The sequence below is a fragment of the Belonocnema kinseyi genome, chromosome 8, assembly GCF_010883055.1.
Source record: "Belonocnema kinseyi isolate 2016_QV_RU_SX_M_011 chromosome 8, B_treatae_v1, whole genome shotgun sequence".
Lineage (NCBI taxonomy): Eukaryota > Metazoa > Arthropoda > Insecta > Hymenoptera > Cynipidae > Belonocnema > Belonocnema kinseyi.
This window is the reverse complement of record NC_046664.1, coordinates 30,443,323-30,465,567: the sequence shown is the minus strand read 5'-3', so window position 1 is coordinate 30,465,567 and position 22,245 is coordinate 30,443,323. Positions and strand designations below refer to the sequence as shown.

At 27.5% G+C, this 22,245-nt stretch overlaps 1 protein-coding gene across 1 annotated transcript in view; it reads right to left on the bottom strand.

The window, feature by feature from the left end:
* The window catches only part of LOC117177954, a 64,356-nt gene that overhangs the window by 6,416 nt on the left and 35,695 nt on the right, over positions 1–22,245 (bottom strand). The gene's annotated exons all lie outside the window — the stretch shown is intronic.

Below are 22,245 nucleotides of genomic sequence, written 5' to 3'. Positions count from 1 at the left end.
GTCCGCTTCAATAAGCGAAGTTCAAACCACAAAAAATATCTGCATTTGAGAAACGGAAGTACCATACACGTAAAACAGAAGTAGCGTTTTTTCTATCGTAAGCGATTCGACTTCGGCTCATACTCTCAATATAATCATTATTATGAATAACAATGGTAGCATGCATGCTTTCTGAAGGATATCCTTTCGAAAATAATTGAAATCCGGATGTAAATCTTGAAAATTATATCAACTATGCGAAAAAGATTTTTGCTACTAATATGATTATTTTTTCGAGGAAGTAAAGATACGGAATATGAGACCTCACACTGAATGAAAAGGCTCAGTTCTTTCTGTAATTTAAAAAAGTACTTTTTCTATATAGGTAGTTAAAGTTGATGCAAAACTGTTGTGCTTGGAAAAAATATATTTGTCCTACTTTTTTTCGATTACTCTTTTTTAATATTAGGGGTTGTTATCAAATTTCTAGCATGAAATTCGTGAGCGAAATTTCAGTACTAGTATTATTATTATCAGCAGTTTATTAAGAATCGAGAATGTAAGCCTCAAATTGGTCATTGCGAGTACGCTCATTCAGAGATATAATTTTCTAAAATTTATTCTAAGAACTATTAAATTCGCAATATCTACTTTCGCATTTTTTATTATAGAACAAGGCATAATTTTGTTTTCCAAAACTCACCAGTATAACTAATATGCCGGCGTTAAAACAAAATGAGGTATACCTTTAAAGAAAGTGTGGAAATAAAATAAAAATATAAAAATATGGAAATTGAATCTTAGCCAGATTTTTCGCAATAGTGCATAAATTGTTCGTCGAATCCTATCATGGTTATGCTTCAATTGCGTTTTAAACAGGTCGGGATTTCAAAATTCCAGAAGCGTACGAATTACGCGGCATAAAATATGGACAGTTGTGTTACGAGTCGAATTCAATAATAACTGTATATGTACTGTATAAAGCTAAGGGAACGTCATTGTGCACATGTTGTTGATATTCTATAGCGATAATGGAGGTGGCTAAATGGTTACTAGTCCCACGCACTTTATCTTATATTGCATATTGAATATTGTGTGATGTGAAATATTGTATAGTTTTTAAAACTACCCAGAAGTTTTCTTGATAAACATATTATCATAATTAGTCTAAATATTATTTAATACAAGTAGAGAAAACTGGACAAATATACAAATGATGATAACTGGAGAAAATGAAAACTGCTGTAGAAACACTAGATGTACAGCTCGTTAAAGTTAAATTTATAATTTAACCTTATTTCACCAGGATTTGAAAATAGGGATACCATAAATTGTGTGCTTCAATTTTACACTCAACAGCCTACATTGATTGGAGCATATTGAATAGTGTACACAGAATGATGTACATTGGATATTGCAAAATGAATGGTACATATTGCAATCTGTTCATGTTTGAATCGATATTGATGATCGGTCCTGGATCCTGATCAGTTATCCTTGCTGGGTCGAAGGACCCGATACAAAGGAAGTCGATCGAGCTGTATTTGTCATAGTAACACCTTTGCTTTTATTCTGGGTCTTAGAAGCATGTCCCGACTTCCGGTAAAACGATTGGTGGGAATAGGCCGCTTTACGGTTACGTCACGACAGTACTCGGCTGACCCGAATACGGGCGAGGCACACGGCAGCCTACCGTGAGATTCAGATTCAGACCGTCGTAACTCGGCACTGCTGGATCTCCTTGAACGGTCCCGTCGGCTGGAGCCTGAGCTGAGTAATACTCGATAATGCTCACCACGCCTTGTGGAAGTTGAATCGAGTACCGAGCCTAGCCGGCAGCGGAGGGCCCACAGTAGAATTTATAGGATCAGATCATTAACCATCCCTTTTACCCAGTAGCAATTTTGAATAACAAGCCGATAACTCAACATTTGAATTTCGGAACAAGGGAGTACTCAAGAATCCTACCAGCGATTGACAGTCCTTAAGAGTCTTTTCTAAGCCCTAACTTCCGTACAATAGAATACTGTATGGTTACAATGGGTTGTTTGGTTGGAAGAAGATGATACTCTTATAAATCTTTCCGGCTATTTTTATCCCCGAAAGAATTCTGTAACCCAAAATATTGGCGTTATAAAGTGCAGTAAGGTCAAAATAGCTCCTTTGTTTAGAAGAAGTGAATACTCTTAAGAATATTGCTGGCTATTGAAAGTCACTTAAGGCAAATGTGATCCCTAATTTCGGTTTTATAAAATACTGTAACGTAAAAGGTCGTTTGGTCGGATCTGGATCAATTAGATTCTATTTATTCATAAAACAATCTTATTAACTGATTAATATACCGAAAGGAAATTATTTGGCAGACTCAACAAATGAAATGAGACGAGTGATTCAGTTCGAGTAAACTTATTATTCACTGAAGCCTATATAAGTGCTTCAGTCAAATAAATTAATAAGTTTAGAAAAAAAATTTGTCAGGTAAACTTGTATAAAAGAAGAAAGTGCGTAATATTCTTTTGTAAATTGAACTTGTAATCTCTATATCAGAACATTTTTCCTCATTTTATCTCTTTTTTTAGAACTGAAATATTTAAGGCTTCATGATATTCCTACAGACATTGTAAAATTATTTAAATATCTTGGCGCTCTGCATTTTAACAAATTCCGAACGCGGAAGAAAATCTGGGTTGATTTGTATACTAGAGACCGGGAGAAGGTTATGCGTCATTAACTTATTGCTTTTTAAATCTACACAATGATTTTCTTAATACTCCGAATTCGAATAGACAATTGATAATGTCGAAATAATATCTCCACATGTTCACTTCCAAAATATGCAAGAGAAAATAGGTTTGGCGTAACTAATGCAGTAATATTAAAGCAAATGAGCTGCATTTTTACGCTCTTAGAAGAATTTTAAACTGAAAAACATGAATTATAATGCAGGCGGCACACCTGTTTTTCTAGTTCTAAGATTAGTTTAAAGGAGCTAATAACATAATGTGACCTGTATAAAAAAATAAGTGGCTGTCCAAAGAATTTTTTTCTAGGGTCATTATTATAGAGATGATATGATATGTAACTGTGCATTTTATTATTTTTAAACTAATTACAAACGCTGCGATATACAATTTTCCTAGTCATTACAAATTCACAAAAAATATCGGAACAAAGAAAATTCAAAAAGTTGACGTGGCAAACATACTTTGAAATCAAGCTAAATAATAAGCTTTTTTAGGGTTGAGGTTTGTGAGTCAGATGCACGAAAGATGACGATAATTTATCTTGTGTATGTGGTTACAGCTGCTAGTTAAGATAATTAGTAGGATTATTAATGACCCATCACAATCGTCGGTTGTGATTTCCAATAAACATTTACACTCAATCTAGTTGCACTGTATTAATAAAATAGAAATGTCTGACACTGTATACTGCATTATTTAATTACAACCCAACCCACAAGGTGTAAGAGAAAGTAAACGTATGTGAGATATAAATACAATTCTTCTATACAAAATTATAAAAATACGCAAGATATGTGTATGAATGAAAGATTTCTAAATGCCAATAAGTAATCTGGAAAATTCGATCAGAAATATGATTATAATTAAAAAAGCAATTCTTAAACAAATATTTGTTTTGTTCCAATTTATATATAATTATGTTGAAATCTTTTTGAAATTTATATATAATCATGTTAATCGTATTGAAAGTTGTATTCATTGAATAAATTACACCCGAATATGAACATAATGATTGCACTTGGCCGACTTTTCGTGAATGTTCCGGAATATTCGCCTCAAGGAATTAAGTGTCCTCGACAGCGCCTGATCGACAATAATATTTCAAGGACCCGACATTCGACACAGTTTCTTTAAAAATTTAAGTGGACGTATAATTAATAGTCTCTGGGATTGATTATCTGCAATGATTATTATTATTTTTCGCTTAATAATGTGCAATTAATCATACATGTCATTTTGCATAAGATTCTTTGGATTTAAAACAAAGTCCTTTAAGGCAAATGCAATATTCGTAACACATACTCCTTCACGGATATACTATGACATTGAAACTTCTGCAATATATCAGTAAGAATTTTTAATAGTTGCGTTACATGGATTTATGGAACTTAAGGGCGTTGTTACGTTTTCCGTAAATTATGACTTGCATAAATGTCTGATGGTCAATAGGCTGAATCTACGAACTTCGACGGTTAACAAAGGATCTTTCAGGATGTAATTCTGCAGCATAAACCCATCAACACATTTCCGCTTTGGAATCCATGAGAGGCAATAACTTTGTTTTCGATTATAATAAAATCTCTATAAATATTTTATTAGAGAGAAAGAGGGGTTGAAGAAATTAAGTATTCTTTTGCTTCAACTATAAAATTTAAAGATGTAATGAATGGATGACATTTCTTTCTCACAATCTGTGTATGGAAATTAATGAAATTTTTTTTGTGTGTTGATTGTATAAATAGAGACATATTTTTCAGACAAAACTTAAAACTCACGCACGCTATTGTTCGCAATTGGATAGATTCGCGACACGCACATGTTTATTTTACTGAAAAACGTGCGACCCTATTTGGTTCACAACTCAAAGTGAAAGCTGCCATACTTTTGGAATTGAATGTGCAACTCCTTTTTAATAGAATCTCGTCGCGTGAGGATCAATGACTTCTTTATTGCTTTTTATCTGCTTTTACGATATTTTTAAACAGTTTTGAAAAATCAACTTTATTGTATTTCTTCTAAAATTTTATTTTGTGTTTTTCATATCTTCAAACTTACTAATCCTCTTTTTGGTTATTTTTATATTGTTTACTTTAATTACTTTGCGGATTTTTTAGTAAATGGTTTAAAACCTTTTGAAGAATTTTCTTTTTAGTCTAAAAGTAAAATATAATTTAGGAGAACTTGATGATTACCATTCTAATATTTCAAATATATTTAATGAGAAATATTAAAATTAATGAAATTTGTACCGAAAAATTCGGAACTTCATACGGAAATTTCGGTACACATAAACACGGCTTATATCCAATATTATTGAAATCTTTGATCGTTCCGAAGTTTAATTTGAAAAAATATTAATATAATATAAATAAGATAAAATAATAATAATAATAAAGAATTATTGTTTAATTCTAAGATATTGAAAGAAGTCAGCAATGTTCTTTCATCTACCCCGACTGATCATATTTTATTTTTCCGCTTAAAAAACTGTCCTTCCTCGTGATATATAAAATATAATAAATAATTTTTTAAAGATATAATTAAATACCACAAATAGATAAGCTTTTAAGACTCAAAAAATTTAATTAAAATTGATTTCTCATACAACTTTTATGATATACGAGTTAATATTTGCAATACATGATATAATATATGACAACACTTGTACTTTTAATTTCTAAAAATAACTATCGGATTCTTTTTCAGCCTTGGCTCGATCCGGGTTAAATAATCACGGAAACTCTCCAGGATCTAGGTTTACTTGTAAATGAGATTGACCAGTGCTTGAAAAGATACAGTCTCTTTGTTATGTTTCGTTATGTTATGCTACGCCCAAATTTTTTTGCTGAAGCTGACAGACATTGATGGATTTTGAAGGAAACTCGATTAAGATCAGTAGGCTCACTCGATTGGTCAATTGTTATTATAAAGAATTAAGGAAAACCTCAATTTACTATTCATTTTAATTTTAGCAAGATCTAAATTAGCTATTACATATAAATGTCGTAGGCATTTAAAAGGGCATTTACCCAGAAGCATTTGATGATTTTATGTCAGATATTAACAAATTATAATTTTCAAGCGAAAAAGACTAATTTTCTACCAAAAAATTAAATTTTTGCTCCCAGAATATGAATTTTCAATAAAAAAGTTTTGTTTTTAACCAAACAGTTAAATTTTTAACAAAATATTTTAATTTTCGGTTAAAAATACAAGTTTTAACGAAACAAAATATTTTTCAACAAAACACATACATTTTTAACCAAATAGTTGAATCTTTAACAAATTACATACATTTTCAACCAAATAGTTAGAACAAAGGACGCGGTGCTACTTTATAATACTTTTCAACTAAATGGTGGAACTTTTAAAGTAAAGAAGATAAATTATAAATCAAGCATTTTTTAGTTGAATTTTCTTTTAAGAGAATTAATTTACAAATAAAAAAACGGATTTTCTAAAAAATACTTTAATTTTGTAATATAAACTAGTGAAATTTTCAAACCCAGAATATACATTTTTAATGAAAAAAGTTAATTTTTAACAAATCAGTTAAATGCTCGACTTAATATTTACATTATCAGTTAAAAAAAATATTTTTTTGAAAAACGAAACGAGCTTTCATAACAGAAGCTTACTATTCTACTAAAAAAACGAACTATAAACAAAATACAAAAGTTTTTAACAAAATAGTTGAATTTTCAACCAAGAAAATTATTTTTCTACCCAAAAGACGAATTATTAAGCACAATACATATATTTTCAATTAAACAGACCAAACAATTTATGTGATGCTAGTTTAAATTAATTTTTTTAGCCAAATGCTGGCATATTTAAACTTAAAAAGATGCATTCCTAATGCAAACTACTTTTAGCAAAATACTTGAATTCTTGACTAAAAAAAAATAATTTTTAACATAAAATTTGAATTTTAAGACAAAAAATCGATTTTTTACTAAAAACTTAATTCTTTAACGAAATATGTGAATTTTTAACCAAAAAATTTATAAACGAGTTCATTTTTAACCGAAAGGGATATCTTTTTGGTCAATAAGTTGAAAAAAATGGAAATCGAATAGGATTTAGAGGTCTCCTGTTTAAGTTACATATTTTTATTACATTTTAAAATAATTTTTACGTTCTAAATTTTTTCCCGCATCAAATTATTCAACAGTATGACCAAGATTGTATACAATAAAAAATGTCACTCTGGTCATTCATTTAGTAAATTTACAATATTTAAAATTTAGACTTATTGTTTATTAGGTTGGACATTATTTTAAATGTGAATTACTATGCAAATTTTGTGTCATTTTTCAGAAAAATGAGATTTTATATCTTCAAAAACTATTTTTTTTCAATTTGACAAATAAAAATCAATTTTGCTTTACTTTAGAGCTCCTAAACCTCACTATTCTCATCGAATATTGCCGTTTCAATAAATTTAATACAATCTGGAAAATTTGGTGTTCGTACAACAAAATAATTTAATTGGTATTTGTGCAATAAATTCTTTTAATGGTTCCACTTAATTTCGTTTTCCATAACAAAACGCTTGGAAAGCCAACGCTATATTTTTTTAACAAAGTGAATTTTTTTTCAGTCGACTAAATCTTTTGTGAGCCTGAATATATTTTGTTTGCATTGAAATCTGAAAAATAATCATTTTTTCAAAGTTTATGCATGAATGAGCCACTTGAGCTCTTTAGAGTTCTTTTAGTTTCCGCAAAAGAAATGTAAGCTGATTGAAAATATAAGCCGAAATGTCATATTAAACATTTTTCTATCGAATGTTCATATTTTGCAGCGAAACGGATACCTTTTTGGACCATGAGTTTTAAAAAATCAAAAGTTTTATCTTTTTTATTGAATTTTAAAATAATGTTTACGTTTTGCATTATTTATTAATTTTGCTTTATTTTAGAGCTCAGCAACCTTCATATTCTCATAGTACATGTTATTTATATTGTTGTTGAGCTAAAAAAAATACTATGAAAAAATTTGAAGTTCTTTAAAATACATGATATTTTAGTCCATTTTTACTAGATTAAAAAAGTATTCTGTTGGGGAAATTAATTAAAATACACCAAAGAAAAATATAATAAAAGTATATTTTAACAGATTTTAGAAAACAGAGCAATCTTTACCTATGAACTGCTCTTTATATTTTCCTTCGTTTTTGTAGAAAATTCGATTTTTAATAATTAAAAATGGAAAAATCATTTTTATCAAAATAGTTTATTACGATTTTATTATTTCTTCGCTTAAAATAACTGAAGGGGATCCCCGAAACACGTGAAAAAGAAATTATCTTCTCTGTAAGAATATTCGCCTATTAGCTTAAAGTTGATTTGTTTTTTAGAATTTTTCATTTGAAATTTGAATTTTAAAAAAATCTGTCTGAATTTTCTCAAGCATTTGAGGAGAGAATTAGATTGATATAACCTTTAAAACAAATCAGCCTAAAAATAGTGATTCCGAATTTTGTATACAAAATTATTTCCCCCCGCTTCAAACTCTTTCTTGTTATATTCAAAAAGTATAACAATATATGGCAACCTTTTTTAAGAGAATTTGTAGAAGTTCTATTTGCGGATTGAATTAGCAACAATTTCGAAATAAAATCTATTTTCCTAATTTTCTTTTATGATCTATTTTAATGTGCAGTTACATTCCACAATTAATCGAAAAAGTAATTAGATATGCAATGAGTTTCGGAATTATTCAATTGTAGGTCTTATTTGGAGAAACGCTTTAACGTTTCCTGCACGACTGCGAACGAAGGTCGCGGGAAAACGAAAGTGGGATTGTCTGGCTGACTATAGGCGACTAGATCGAGCGTGTATGCTAAGTTTCAACGGTATCCTGTTATCTTTGTTCGGATTCTTGAATTGCACAGAATTTCTCATTTTTAAGCAAAAAGTCTGATTATTAACTTCAGATAAAAATGGTCCACTTTTTCCGAACCAAAATTATTTTCTACGCAACTTCATTCATATCTGCTGAGTGACAGTTGTAGTGTAAATCTTACTGAAAATCGTGATTCTAAAAAAAGAAGTTTTTTAGAAAAAATTTTATTTTATGAGAATAAAATTCTTTTTGGTACTGGAGATTAATTTTTGAAGTGAAATTTCTTTTGGGGTTAGATTTAACTGAAAACAAAATCGACGGATCGACCGACCGGACAGATGTCTCTGTCTTTGTCTTACAAATATACTCTGTACAGCTTATACCTTCTCTCTCTCTCTCTCTACCTCTATCTACTCGCTTCTATCTTTTGTGCAGCGATTCGCAATTGCTTTAAAGACTTCTCTTCCATATCCTCATAGATGCATCTTCAACGAAGATGTGAATTTTTAACAGAAGAGTTGAACTCTCAATCAGGTAGATAAAGAAAAAAAGAATTACTCAAAAAGATCAATTTTCTACCAAAAAATAAATTTTTGCAACAACACAAAGAGAATTTCAACAAAATTTAAGAATATTCATAAAAAAATAAGAAATTTTTTATTAAATAGTATATCTTAAACTAAAAAGAAGACAGTTTTAGAAAATAATTCAATACTGAACCAAAACAGTATGATAGTGAACCAAACAGTTGCAGTTTGAACAAAAGAATTTCAAAAGGGATTAGTTTTTGAACAACGAAAAATGGATTTTCATAAATAGAGCTGATTTTTTAATCTAAATAGATACTTCAGTCACGTTAAGTAACAATGCGAATTGAATGATTGAATTTGCAAGTCAAAATGGCGAATTTTCTACAAATGAGGTAAATTATTATTCGAGAAATATGAGTCTTCAGCCAAAAGTAATAACTTTCTAACTAAATTGTTTAATCTTCAACACTATAATCAAATTTTTAAACAAATAATAAAATATTCAAACAAAAAGGATGAATTATCGTTAATTTTATACAAAAATAGACGAAGTTTTAGCCAAATAAATGAACCTTCATAAAAAAAATCAATCTTCAACCAAATAGTTTAATTTAAGCCTGAAGTAGAAATATTCTTGATAAAATAGTTAAATATTGATCCAAACCAAGAAAAAACTTTGAATCCAATTATTCAATTTTCATACCAAAAAGGAGAATTTTCTACAAATCAGCTGAATTTTTATCCGCTAAAAATGAATTTTTAACAGAAAAATCAATTCGCCACGAAACTTTCTACAAAAATAATAATGCAATGTTTTACTCCAAACGACAAATTTTTACAAAACAGATGAATGCTAGAGAAAATTACTTTCTAACAAAGTTAGTGAATTTTGATAAAATGATCAAATTTTTAAACAAGTCCTAAAATTTTCAACCTAACATAAAAGGATGGATTCCTAGCCCAAAAGATAAATTTTTTAACAAAAAGATAAATTTTTAACAAAACAGACTAATGTTCAACCAAACAGTTGCATTTTGAAAAAAAAAACAAAAATTAAATTTCTACTGAAAAGATTAATTTGCAAAGAAAAAAGAAAAAAAAATCACCACAAGAAACGAATTTATAATCAGGAATGACTTTTCAGTTAAGAGAGAAAAAAAAAGTGAAATGAATTGTTAAATTTTTAAGCTGAAAAGGCGACTTTTTTTTAATCAGTTGATTTTTCAACCCCGAAATAAAAGTTAATTTCTCACCACATTTTCTAACAAAATAGTACAATTTCATTGACAAACTAAAATTACGAATATAGAATTTAAACAGTTAGATTTTTAGCTGAAAAAAATTAATTTTTCACAACAAAGTGTATTTTGGATAAAATTGTTAAATTTTCAACAAAAAATATGAATTTTCGACTAAAATGAGGAATTTTCAACTAAAAAGATAAATATTCAACAAAAATTGTATTTTTAAATCACAGAAATGAATTTTTAACACTATTTTCAAGTTTTTAATTAAATAATCACATTTTCAATCAAATGATATAATTTTCAACCAAAAAAGATAAATTCTAAACCAAACATATGATAGTAGTCATTTCGACCAAAAATAATGCACTTAAAACCAAAAATAGTTTGATTCTGAACCAAAGAAAAAATTAATTAATTTTCAAAAAAAAGTCGATTTTTTCACACTGGAAATTAATTTTTGTTTTCTAGACAAGTTTCCACAGCTTTACCTTTTTTCGTTTTCCATTTCTGGAGAATTTACAACTTCCCCAGATCAAAATGAAATGTTTCAGAATATTTTGAATTTTCAATTGGTAGACAAATTCCGATTTTCCTATATTGGGTCATAAATCTCTATAGCTCAGAAAATTTATTTGCTTTTCACGAAAATTGATGATAGGCAATTGATCTTGAGAATTTGATCTTTTTAAATAAAAAAAAAATACGTAAAAATAAAAAGATAAGTGTACTACACAAGTGAAATAACAAAATGTGAAGTTGTATAATAAAATTCATTAAAAAACTTAAATTTAAATTGAATAAGTAAATATTTTTTCAATATAATTGATCGAAATGCAGTAACGAAGCACAGCATCGAAATAAATTGCATTCATTATAAACAAACTTTTCTTAAACACTTTCAACCCATTTTTATCAAACTGGAAACTGTTTTTACTCTTTTCCTCTTAATTAGATATCAAACTTTTGTGCTGAACTTATATATCTTTCTTACGCAAGAGTTTTTAGGGAAGACAATTATACTCAACTACGGGCTGTTTTTCCTTACGATAAAGTTGATGTGAATTTAAGACTAAATTATAATTTTTTCTCCTTATTATTGCATTGAAAGGATTAGAATAAGCAGACTTTTTGCTATCTGTAATTTCAGACAACTTTGATAATAAAATAAGAATGGGGAAAGATTATGTTATTATTACTGTGTGGAATGTGTATGTGTAATATAAAAGTAAAGTCAAGTGTAAATCTAGTAACGAAGGTCAGAGTTTCCGACGATTATGATAAGTGTCAAAGATAAATATTTGGGAATCCATTGAGAAATATTAGGTAATATCCTTTGGAAGTGATAATCTTTACATAATGCAAGTTAGTTTAACAATGAGCTCTATAAGAATGCTTTTAGCCAACCAAATCCAAGTGGCGTAATCTTACAATTGAAATATTATTTTTATGTGACTGTTGCGAACCATTTCGAAATAAGGACCAGGCAATCAAATGTTTAAACTTTCCTAAAAATATTAAGAAACAATTTACTATACTATTCAAGTGTTTTTTTTCAGGAAGTTGCATAAAGCATTTATCATTTTTTTCGTCAGCAATTATTTTTTGCCTAGAACATAAAACCTTTTCAAAATATAATAAATAAATTGATCTAGCAAAAAAAAAAAACACACGCAGGAGGTCTACTTTCCCGTGAACCGGGAATACAAATTTCCAAGGGAGAATCAAATGTATATTTTTGGAAAATGTTCATTTAAAAATTTTTCAAGACAATAAAAAAATAGTTTTTAAATTTCTGGGAAACTTTAAAATGATTTATTTATTTTTAAAAGCTACTTTGAAGAGAATGAGGCGAATTATAAATCTGGACGACTGAAAAAACCCGAAAAATGAAATTCCCAAAACTGTCAAATTTCCAATTAATAAAATTCACGAAATTTAACATTCCCGAAAAACAGGGATCCAGCCGACACATCCGTTTCATTTCGTTACTGCCAGTTAAACAAAATAGTTTTCGTCCAAACATTAAATTAATTGGACATATTATCTAACTCCGTTCAAATCTCGAGATAGCAGATCAAATTTCTGTACAAAATAATCTTTTTCTATCAAGAGCGAAATTATAAGGAAGTTTCAATCGGGTTATTGCCGAATAATGAAATTCCTAAATAATAAAATTATTGTTTGAATCTAAAGTAACGATAATTAAAAAAAAGAATTCATACACAAAAATATTTTTTTCAATTATTGTTATTTTAAATTCAAATGCTAATTTTAGAAACCTTGAATACTAATAATAATTTTTTTATTTAGGTTGAATATATGCGAAGATTCTGAAAAAGTTAGGATGAAATCGAATAACATTAAAAGACAATTAAAAGTTTGAAAAAGGTATCAAGTATTTGTTTTTTTGAGGATTCAAATATTTTGTGGAACATACGTCTTTTTGGTGAACGAAATTTCTCCAAAATTCGTTTTTTTGGTTAAAAATTGAACAACTTTGTTAAAAATTCGTTTATTTATTTAAGAATTGATTTTTTAAACTGAAAATTTAGATATTTTATTCGTGGCTTAAAATAGATCTTTTGTGAATGAAATATCATGTATTTTCTTAAAAATTTGTCTTTTTTGGTAGCAAATCAATTTTAGAAGAATCATCGGATGAGGAATCATCTTTTGGTTGAAAATTTAACTGCGTGTTTAAAACTTGAATAAATTTGTTAAAAATTCATGTTTTCTTGAAGACTTCAAGTTTTAGGTCGAAATTCATCTTCCTGCTTGAAAATGTAATTATTTCGTTGAATTTTTTTCAAGAGAAACTTATCATTCTACTTAAAAATCTAGTTGGTTGAATATTTAATGATTTAGTATAAAATTAAATTTTTTTCTGAAAATTTATAAATTCTGAAAACTGGTTAAAAAATCATATCTTTGGGTTTAAAAATCAAGTATTTTGGAGAAAATTCGTCTTACTTCAAAAACAAAATTTTATTTAAAAACAAAATAATTTTTCAAACAAAATGCGGATGGTTGGAGGTTTCGAAACAAAATTTAGAAGCGTTTTAACAATTTTGAAAGATTTCAAGACAATAAAAAAGTTTTGTAAGGTTTATGGACAAATTTTATATGATCTTTTATTTTGAAAAATGAGTTCTAACAGAAAGTGGAAAAAGATTTTCAATGGTTTGAAATGATTTCATAAATTGCGGAAAAGAATATAAAATATTTTGACGCAAAATTTTGCAATTTTGCAAGATTAATAAATTTCAGAAAAATTCTAGTAAGTTTAAGAGATATTTAGAAGTTTTGAAAAGATTCAATCAATAATTTAAAACTTGTAAAGATTTCAAAAAATTTTAATCTGAATATACGACATTTAAAATTTCTAACAAAAGTTCTAGATTAAAGTGTTTAATTTCTTTGGTATTAAATAGTGAACCAAAGAAATGTTTCTAAAAAAGTGCAACTATCATTTTAATCAAATTAGCGCATATTTTTAAAATATATAAATTGTATTATATCTTCCATATTTTGTGAAAAAACTCTAAATAATTAACTGCAGAGGGCCAGCATCATGTGGTGAAATATTTAAAGCAATTTTAATCTAATTGCATTCATTTTGAAAACCATAATTTGCAAAAATATTAAAAGATATCAAAATACATAAAATTACACCTAGAAAACCCGTTTTTTAAATGCGTTTCATTCATGTTTTTATCAAGAGTATATTTTATATTTACAATTGTGAAAAACAGGCAATTCGTTTGACAAAAATAAGTCCACATACCACTTTTATATGAAATGTTCGGAATGCTAAAATAATAAAATGAGTATGCACATCTTGTTAAGTGTTAATTATTTTATTTTAAATATTTTAAAAGTAGCACTCTTGATGTATTTTTATGTAATTTATTTATCTTTTCGCATAATGCTACCAGCTTTTCTTTTTGAGAATTGTTTGAGAATTGAAAAAAATTGTTTTGGAAGTGTTATTCCTGATCTTCAGATGTACTAAAATGTTTTGATAATGTATTATTCAATGCTACATTGAAATTCAATTTCATCCTGATGATTGTCGAAAGATTCATGGTCTTGAAATCAAGACCGCATATTGCCGATGATTCGTTGCGGAAACAAGATAGGGCCTGTTTTCTCAATTGCGGGAAACGGAACGATCAATGTTTCCTGAAAGCAAAACTAGAATCCCAGATAGAGATCTGATTCCGAGCAAAGCTGCACGCATCTTACGTTAAAGACACACGTAGTTGCGGATATCTCACGGACGTGCAGAAATAATACTCGCATCGGACACTGATTACCTGAAGGAGAAAGTGGTCTCAATCCGAGTAAAAATGATTGGGCTTGATTTTGTCTTGATTTCGTCTTGCGTTCAGCACCAAAATGAGACATTGGATTATGTCTATACTGAAAACATTGGTTTATCTGTCCCAGCTAAACGTTTAGCTGGATTTCGTCTTCTAAGAAAATGTAGCCGTGTCACCTAGATTTTTAGCTATTTTAGCTAAAATTGCAATCTCTTTTTCCTTGAAAGATAAAATCCAGTGAAATGTTTAGTTGGGACAGATAAACCAATATTTTAGTGTAACTTTTATCATCGTAGCCCATTTTGGTTCATAATAGTTATTGAAAGACTTTTAAGATCTGTATAGACGACCGAATTTCTATTGTGTTCATTATTTCTGACAAAAGCACGAGGTAGATTTGTTTCAAGGTTAACCACAGTTACTAATCTAGCTAATCAAACTCAATTTGTACATGAAGCATTTGAAAAAAGGTTAATGTCGTTTGTACTGATTTATCAAAGGCCTTTGATAAAGTGAGGAATGAAATATTACTTTTTAAATTTACTCAGATAGGAGTTCTTTTAAGAATCAACTAATCCTGTCATACCTTATCTCTAGCGACCATAGTGTAGCCTACAATGAATATGCATCCAAAGATTACGCCCATTTAAATACATGCTTTAAAAATCACAGAAAAATAAAAATAAATGAACGTAAAGTAATTAGCTTTTGTCGACAAATCGAATCTATCACATTTTATTACAAAATTAATAATGTTAACTGCGAGTAGACTCAACATAAGATCTAATTTTAATTCGTGACTCTAGACTATAATTTGATGAACAAATCAGAAACTTGCTTTGTTCTACAAAGCGGATATTAGGACTTATAATTCTCGCAAGCAAATCAATTAAAAAGATCGACATGGTATAACTGTTGTACAATGCATTGGCAAGATCGAAGATAGAATACGCCTCAATAATCAGAGCAAAAAAAGGGTGACCGTGGTCATCCTTTTATGCTAATTCTGTAAGAGGACTTGAAGTCGTCCAGAAGTAATTTCTGAAATTCATAGGGTGGAAAGAAAATAGAAAAATCTATGCTGGATGTTGCTTTTTTATTAAAGGATTGTAAGATTGGAGAGAGTGCTTATCGGTGTTGTGTAGCATAGTGGGTTGAATCAGGAATTTACTATTAAAAATCACCTACAGCCTATATTCTTAACCGATTTTCAAAAATTTTTTTAGAAGTCATCAGCAATAGGTGCATAAGAGAGTCTATTGATTATATTTAAAAAATTTTTATTATTATATATTTTTGGTATAAATAAACAAAGATTCTTATGAGAAAATTATATTAAAAAAATATCAACATCTTTGAAATTTCGCTTTCAAAGTATACGTATTTGTTATTTTAAATTGCTTGATTTTATCGACACGATCATATTTGATAATGAAAATTTTTTGCCTGATCAAAAGTTTTCAACGAATCTTCAGAACAATTTTTTATTATCTTAAAGCCTTTAAGATTTTCTTAAACATTTTTCAAAATCTCTTCAAGTTAAAAATGATTTTTGACTCTTACTAAGACTTTTAAATATTTTTTAAACTTACTGGAATTTTTCCTGCAGTTTTTTTCAATTCTGCAAGATTAAAAAAATTGTAGTCTTTGTTTTATCATTAAAATAAAATCCTTGAAAACTTGCTTTGCAGTCATTCAAATACTTTTTCACCTATTTATAAAATGATTTGATAAACTTTAAATTATTTTTTCATAAAAAAATTAGAATTTTTCTAATAAATCATAAGAAAATTTGTTTATTCGTTTAAAAATTTCAAAATGCCTAAAAGGCTTCTAAATTCTTTGTTCGAATTTTTGAACAATCTAAATTTTGTTAAAATTCTTTGAAATATTAGGTATAATCTTAAAATTATTTTTTTAAAAATAAGAAAAAGCACTTAACATTTTTTTTTATTTCCTAAAAACCTTGTCAGATTTAAATTATTATTTTTTAAATCTATTCGAAACTTGTAAATACCTTTCAAACTTATTGGAATATATATTCCGAAATTTTGTATATTGGGAAATTAGATTTTTTTTAAACATCTGAATTTTCTTTCAAAATTTTACAAAATCAATTGAAATGTTCTGATATCTTTTTTAATTTGCTCTTCAAATTAATATTTTTAATGAAAAATCTCTTCAAAATTTACGAGCAATAAAAGATAAATGTAATATAATATAGTTATAATATTTTAGTTTTTAATTGAAAAATAGTAAATTATGAATATGAAAACATATAAAAGCACAGTTTTCTATGGAGACATAAATCATTGTTAATTATTAAATTATTATTATTGTTTTCAAAAGCCTGGCAATAATGAAAATCTGGATATAAAATGTATTTAAAATACTAATACTCCATTTCTTGTGTTAAATTTGTTTCGGAAAATTTTCGTTATAAAAAAATCTGGTCCAATAATGAGAATCTCGCCGTGATCGAAAGATGTTTTAAGAACATCGATCGAAAAAACGAGACGATATTAAGGTATCGTAATGGTAAAACGAGATTAAGTAAATTATCGATCGATTCTTCTATCGTCACGCTTGAATAAACCACTACTACATGTAGTGGTACGACTTTTTAGTAGAAAAGATCAATTTTCAACCAAAAATAGAATAAATAAATTATCAGTTAAAAAATTTCTCGTGAACCAAGAAAACGAATTTTTAACATAACAGTTATATTTTAAACAAAAATGGTTAATTTCCAACTAAAAAAGATAAATTTTCCATCTAAAATAGAATAATTAAATTTTGAGTCTAAATAATGATTTTGAACAAAAGAAAAGAAATTTTGAACTAAATAGTTGAATTGTAAACAAAAGTGATCTATTTTTGACAAAATAATTTAATTTTTACCTATAAAAGATCAATTTTCAACAAAAAATAGAATAATTACGTTTTCAATTAAAACATAAGTTTTCAACAAAGAAGAATGAATTTTGAACAAAAGAGTTAAATTTTCAACCCAGTCTATCCAATTTCAAACAAAAAATTGCTTTAATAAAAAAAATGAATTTTCAACCAAATACTTTAATTTTTAACTATAAAATATCAATTTTCAATCAAAAGCAAGGTAATTAAATTTCCAGTTTAAAAATTAATTTTTAACCAGAGAAATCAATTTTTAAACAATAAATTAATTTACCATTAGAAAAAAGAAAAATTTACAACAAAATACATTCATTTTCAGCCAAATAGTTGAAATTTTTATTTGAATTTGCCTTTGATTGACTCATAAATCATGAAAAAGATACTCTTCGTAAATAACTTGGTTCAATAAATTTTAGGTTGAAGATTGGTAAGGTTTACAGTGTTCTGTTGATAAATAAAAAATATTAGTAATCTTAAAACATTAAAAATCTTAAGTATCATATTGGCATTAATTTTCATAATTGATGTGTGCCACAGAGGTCTCAACACCAAGCGATAAAATATCAGATGTTGAAACTCCACAAGACTTAAGCGGAAACTTAAGAAGAGAGAACATTAGAACATGTTGCTGTTGTAGGAAATGTAATTGCGCCTACGATTTGCGAAAAGGACTCGCGACGCCATTTCTCTCTCTCTGGGATTACGAGAGCGAGTGAAAAGTTCGAATTAGAGACGAGAGGACTTATACGCGTAGAAAGCGATCGAAGGATAGTTTTTCGCGGGATTTCTCAATCGATCTGCGTGATGTGCCGGATCGCTAGAGCCAACGCTTTATGTACCATCTACATTCTACACCGACGAAAATATATAAAGCTAACATAACCGCCTTATAATAGATGATGCAAATGAATTATTGCGACAATTATTTTCCCATGAAGCTTATTTCTCAGACTGTCTACATTTTCAGGGTTGATACTTCACACTATCAGATATCAACACTCAGAAAAATGTTTCTTTGAATTAAATATATCCTTGCTTTGATATAGGAGCCAAGAAATATTTTATTAATTAAAAAAAAGATTTGGTGGAATAAAATCAAATTTATTTGATTCAAACATACCGTTGCACAATAGGCTGAATTGGGAAAAGAGTTGCATACCGAGCCGGGAAATTTTCGTTACTTGTTACATTTTACTCGATTAGCGAGAACATTTTCGAAACGAGCCAATCGAATTTCATTTAGTTATATTTGATTGTTCCAGTCTCGATTTACGAGACATGTTCTCGTTGGCTGTCGAACGTGTCTATGAATTTAATTTGAAAATAAAATGTTCAAAAAACCGAAAGTTTTAAGAAATCCGGTACATACTAACACTTTTGTATGCAATAATAACTCCCCGAGATTACTCTTTTTTGAAAGGCCAAAAAAGGCCCCTAAACACGAATATTTTGGGTAGGTTTTCAAAATCTGGTCCAGTTTTTGTTTAAACAATTTTTTAAAACAATTTAATTATTTATTCACAAAAAAATGTAATATAATTTTTGGCATTATACTGATCACAAAAACAAACTTTTTTGTGTCTTGCCCTTTTTACGTACGATGAACGGTTGACAATGCACAGCGTTATAAATGAAAGATTTTTTAAACAAAATTGCCACATTTGCGCAGTTTTACCTCATAAGCTATTGCTCAGAAAAATTCTAAACTTGTAAGTTAAACTTTTAAACTTGAGGATAGACCTATTGAGAGGAAAACGAAATCTGCCGATCGAATAAAAACTTCTTTGCTTCAATTTCTGTTAAAAATTTGCTATTTTTAAGAGGAAATCGTTTAGACTTTTGATTTATTAATAAACAATTATCCAGATTAACCAGTATCATAATATTGCTTCAAATTGTTGTGAAATATTTATCTAGCATTATTATCATAATTTTTTGTTCATAATTTCTGTTGTTAAATTGTTTACAACAATTGATATAAATAATGACCCTCAATAACCAGAATTGACTTAATTTTTTAAATTAATTTTTGCCACATGATTAAACTTTTCACTCTCGTGATATTTTCTCGTGCGCTGAGTCATTATTTACTCACGGCCTTTTACACAACGTATTTTTTATAAATATGCGGTCCCCTAAAAGCCACAATTTCCAAGTCATTAGCGATTAGCTTTTTTTATTTCCTTAATTTTACAGTAAAAAATATAATTAGCTTGGGTAGCATTTTCGATACATGCGCCATATTGTTTATAACTATTGTTATGGACAAAAAAACTTAATTAAAAAAATAGATTTTTTCATAATTTTTGTATTAATCCTTGACACATCATTAAACTTTTCAAACTCGTAATATTTTGTTGTACGACAAGTCATTATTTGGAAATTTTTTAATTCTCATTGAGTTCAACCGACTTTAATTTCAATAAAAAACACTTTTAGTTGAAATAGCATTAAATTTATCTTCAGAGTGGAAAATGTAACCACTTTTTTAACTGAAAATGTAACTATTCCATTTTTAGTTGAAAGTATATATTTTTAATTGAAAATTGATTCTTTCTATTTGAAAATTCAACTGCTAAGTAGAAAATTGATAATTTCGGCTAGAAAACTAAAGAATTTAGTAACAAATTAAACTATAATATAGTTAAAAATTAATTTTTTTGTTAGCAAATTTTGTTTTCAGATCAAAAACTCAATTCGTTTTTAGAAAATACGTTTATCTGACTGTAAACTCATATACTTGCATATCTGTTCAGATGAAAAATACAACTGTGTGGTTCAAAAATTCATCTTCTGGGTTTAAAGTTCAATTATTTTGTTAAAATTGAACTATTTATTTTCCAAAAATTGACTAAGTAGTGGAAAATTAACCTTCTCATTAAAAATGTATAGTTTTGTGTGAGAAATTAAACTTCTTTTTGGGAAATTTATCTATTTTGTTGAAAAAATGTTCTTTTGGGTATTTAATTAATTTCATTTCTTTAATATTAATCTTTTTGGCTTCTGGTACAATGATTTTGCTCAAAGGTTATCGTGTTTGATTCATGATACCTAGTCGAATATTAGTTATCTTTTCTTGACAACATATTCAAAAACAAAAAATGATTCTCTCTTCCATTTTTGGGTAAAAAATTATCCTGTTTATTAAAAATTCAACTATAACAAAAGATAATTCAACTTATTGATCTTCTCTAAGGTTCATCTGTTTGTCTCTGAAACCAACTTTTTTTTTTATTAAACCTTTTTTATATTGAATTATTCAAATAATGTTTTTAATTAATAAAATATCCCAATAGTTATCATAACTTATTTGCCACATTTTATAGAAAAAATTTGATTAAGTTTAACCGTTCTGCAGTTATTGTCATTTTGAATTTTTTAATAAATTGCAATACCTGAAATTTGGGGTTTACATAAGGGTTATTTTGCTGCAGTGAGGGTTCATATCTCAGATTTTGCTCTATTTTGGGCTATTAATAGTGTTTTGGTTACCTAATGACCATGCTAAGTTTCAATTTAAAAATATTAAAAATTTTAAAGATATTTGCATTAATAAATTTCAGATACTTTTTTCGTTTTATCATAACTGAGTTGCTAATAATAACAATAAAAAAAACATTTTCAACCGCTTTTATTTGTAATTTATTGAGATTTCATTTAAAAATGTAAAAATTGACAAACATTGATTTTTTATTTGTTCATTTAAAAAAAAAATTTATTTGACATTTTAAAACCTCTTTTCCGCGAGATGCTTTTTTAAAGAAATCAGAAATACTTCGAACTATGTAAAGTAAGATTGTTTTTTTGATTTTGTATCAGGAATGTTTTACAATTATTTTATGATTGAAAAAAAATCTTTTTTTTCAAAAAGAATGCCAGATATAAAATAAGGTTAAAAAAGAGAAATTATTTCCTGTAAAAATGACTACAAAACGAATTTAATACTTTTTAATCTCATTTTGTTTTCATGAATGATTTTAATTGTCGTCTAAAGATATATCATTCTTCCTCAAACGTTATTAGTTTGTAACCAAAAGTTTTCAATGTTAAAAACCACGAGGGACCAAGTAAATTCCTATATGTCATATTTAACAAAAAAATATATCGAGAAGAAATGAGAAGAAATAAATTGATAAAGAAATCGAAAATTTAATATTTTGTACAAAACCGTGTGAGATAAAAAATTATTAATGTATGTTTTGAATAGAAAATTTTCCAAAGAGCAATTTTCCATTCATAACTTTTTCATATCACGCTTCAAATTCCAGAAAAATAAAGTATTTCAATTTTTTTCAATAACGGCTCTAGCAAGGATTTGGTTATTATATAAAAATAGTTGTAAGATCTAGTATTTTTCTAAATAAAGGTATTGGATCGCAAGCATTCCTCAAAACATAAAAGATTAGAACATGCTGTGTACAAGCCATAAAAAATTGATTTAGGTGTCAGGATTCACTTTAAAACAAAACATATGATTAGGAAACTTATTTGTTTGATTAATATAGAATTAATTTGAGCGCGATTTTATTTTCTAAAAAAATAATTAAAATTATTTAAAAATATTTTTGAATTCTCTAAATGTAATGAGGCGATTAGCCGCCTTATTATTAAATTATTAATTATTATATTAATTATTTTATTAATTAAATTATTTTAT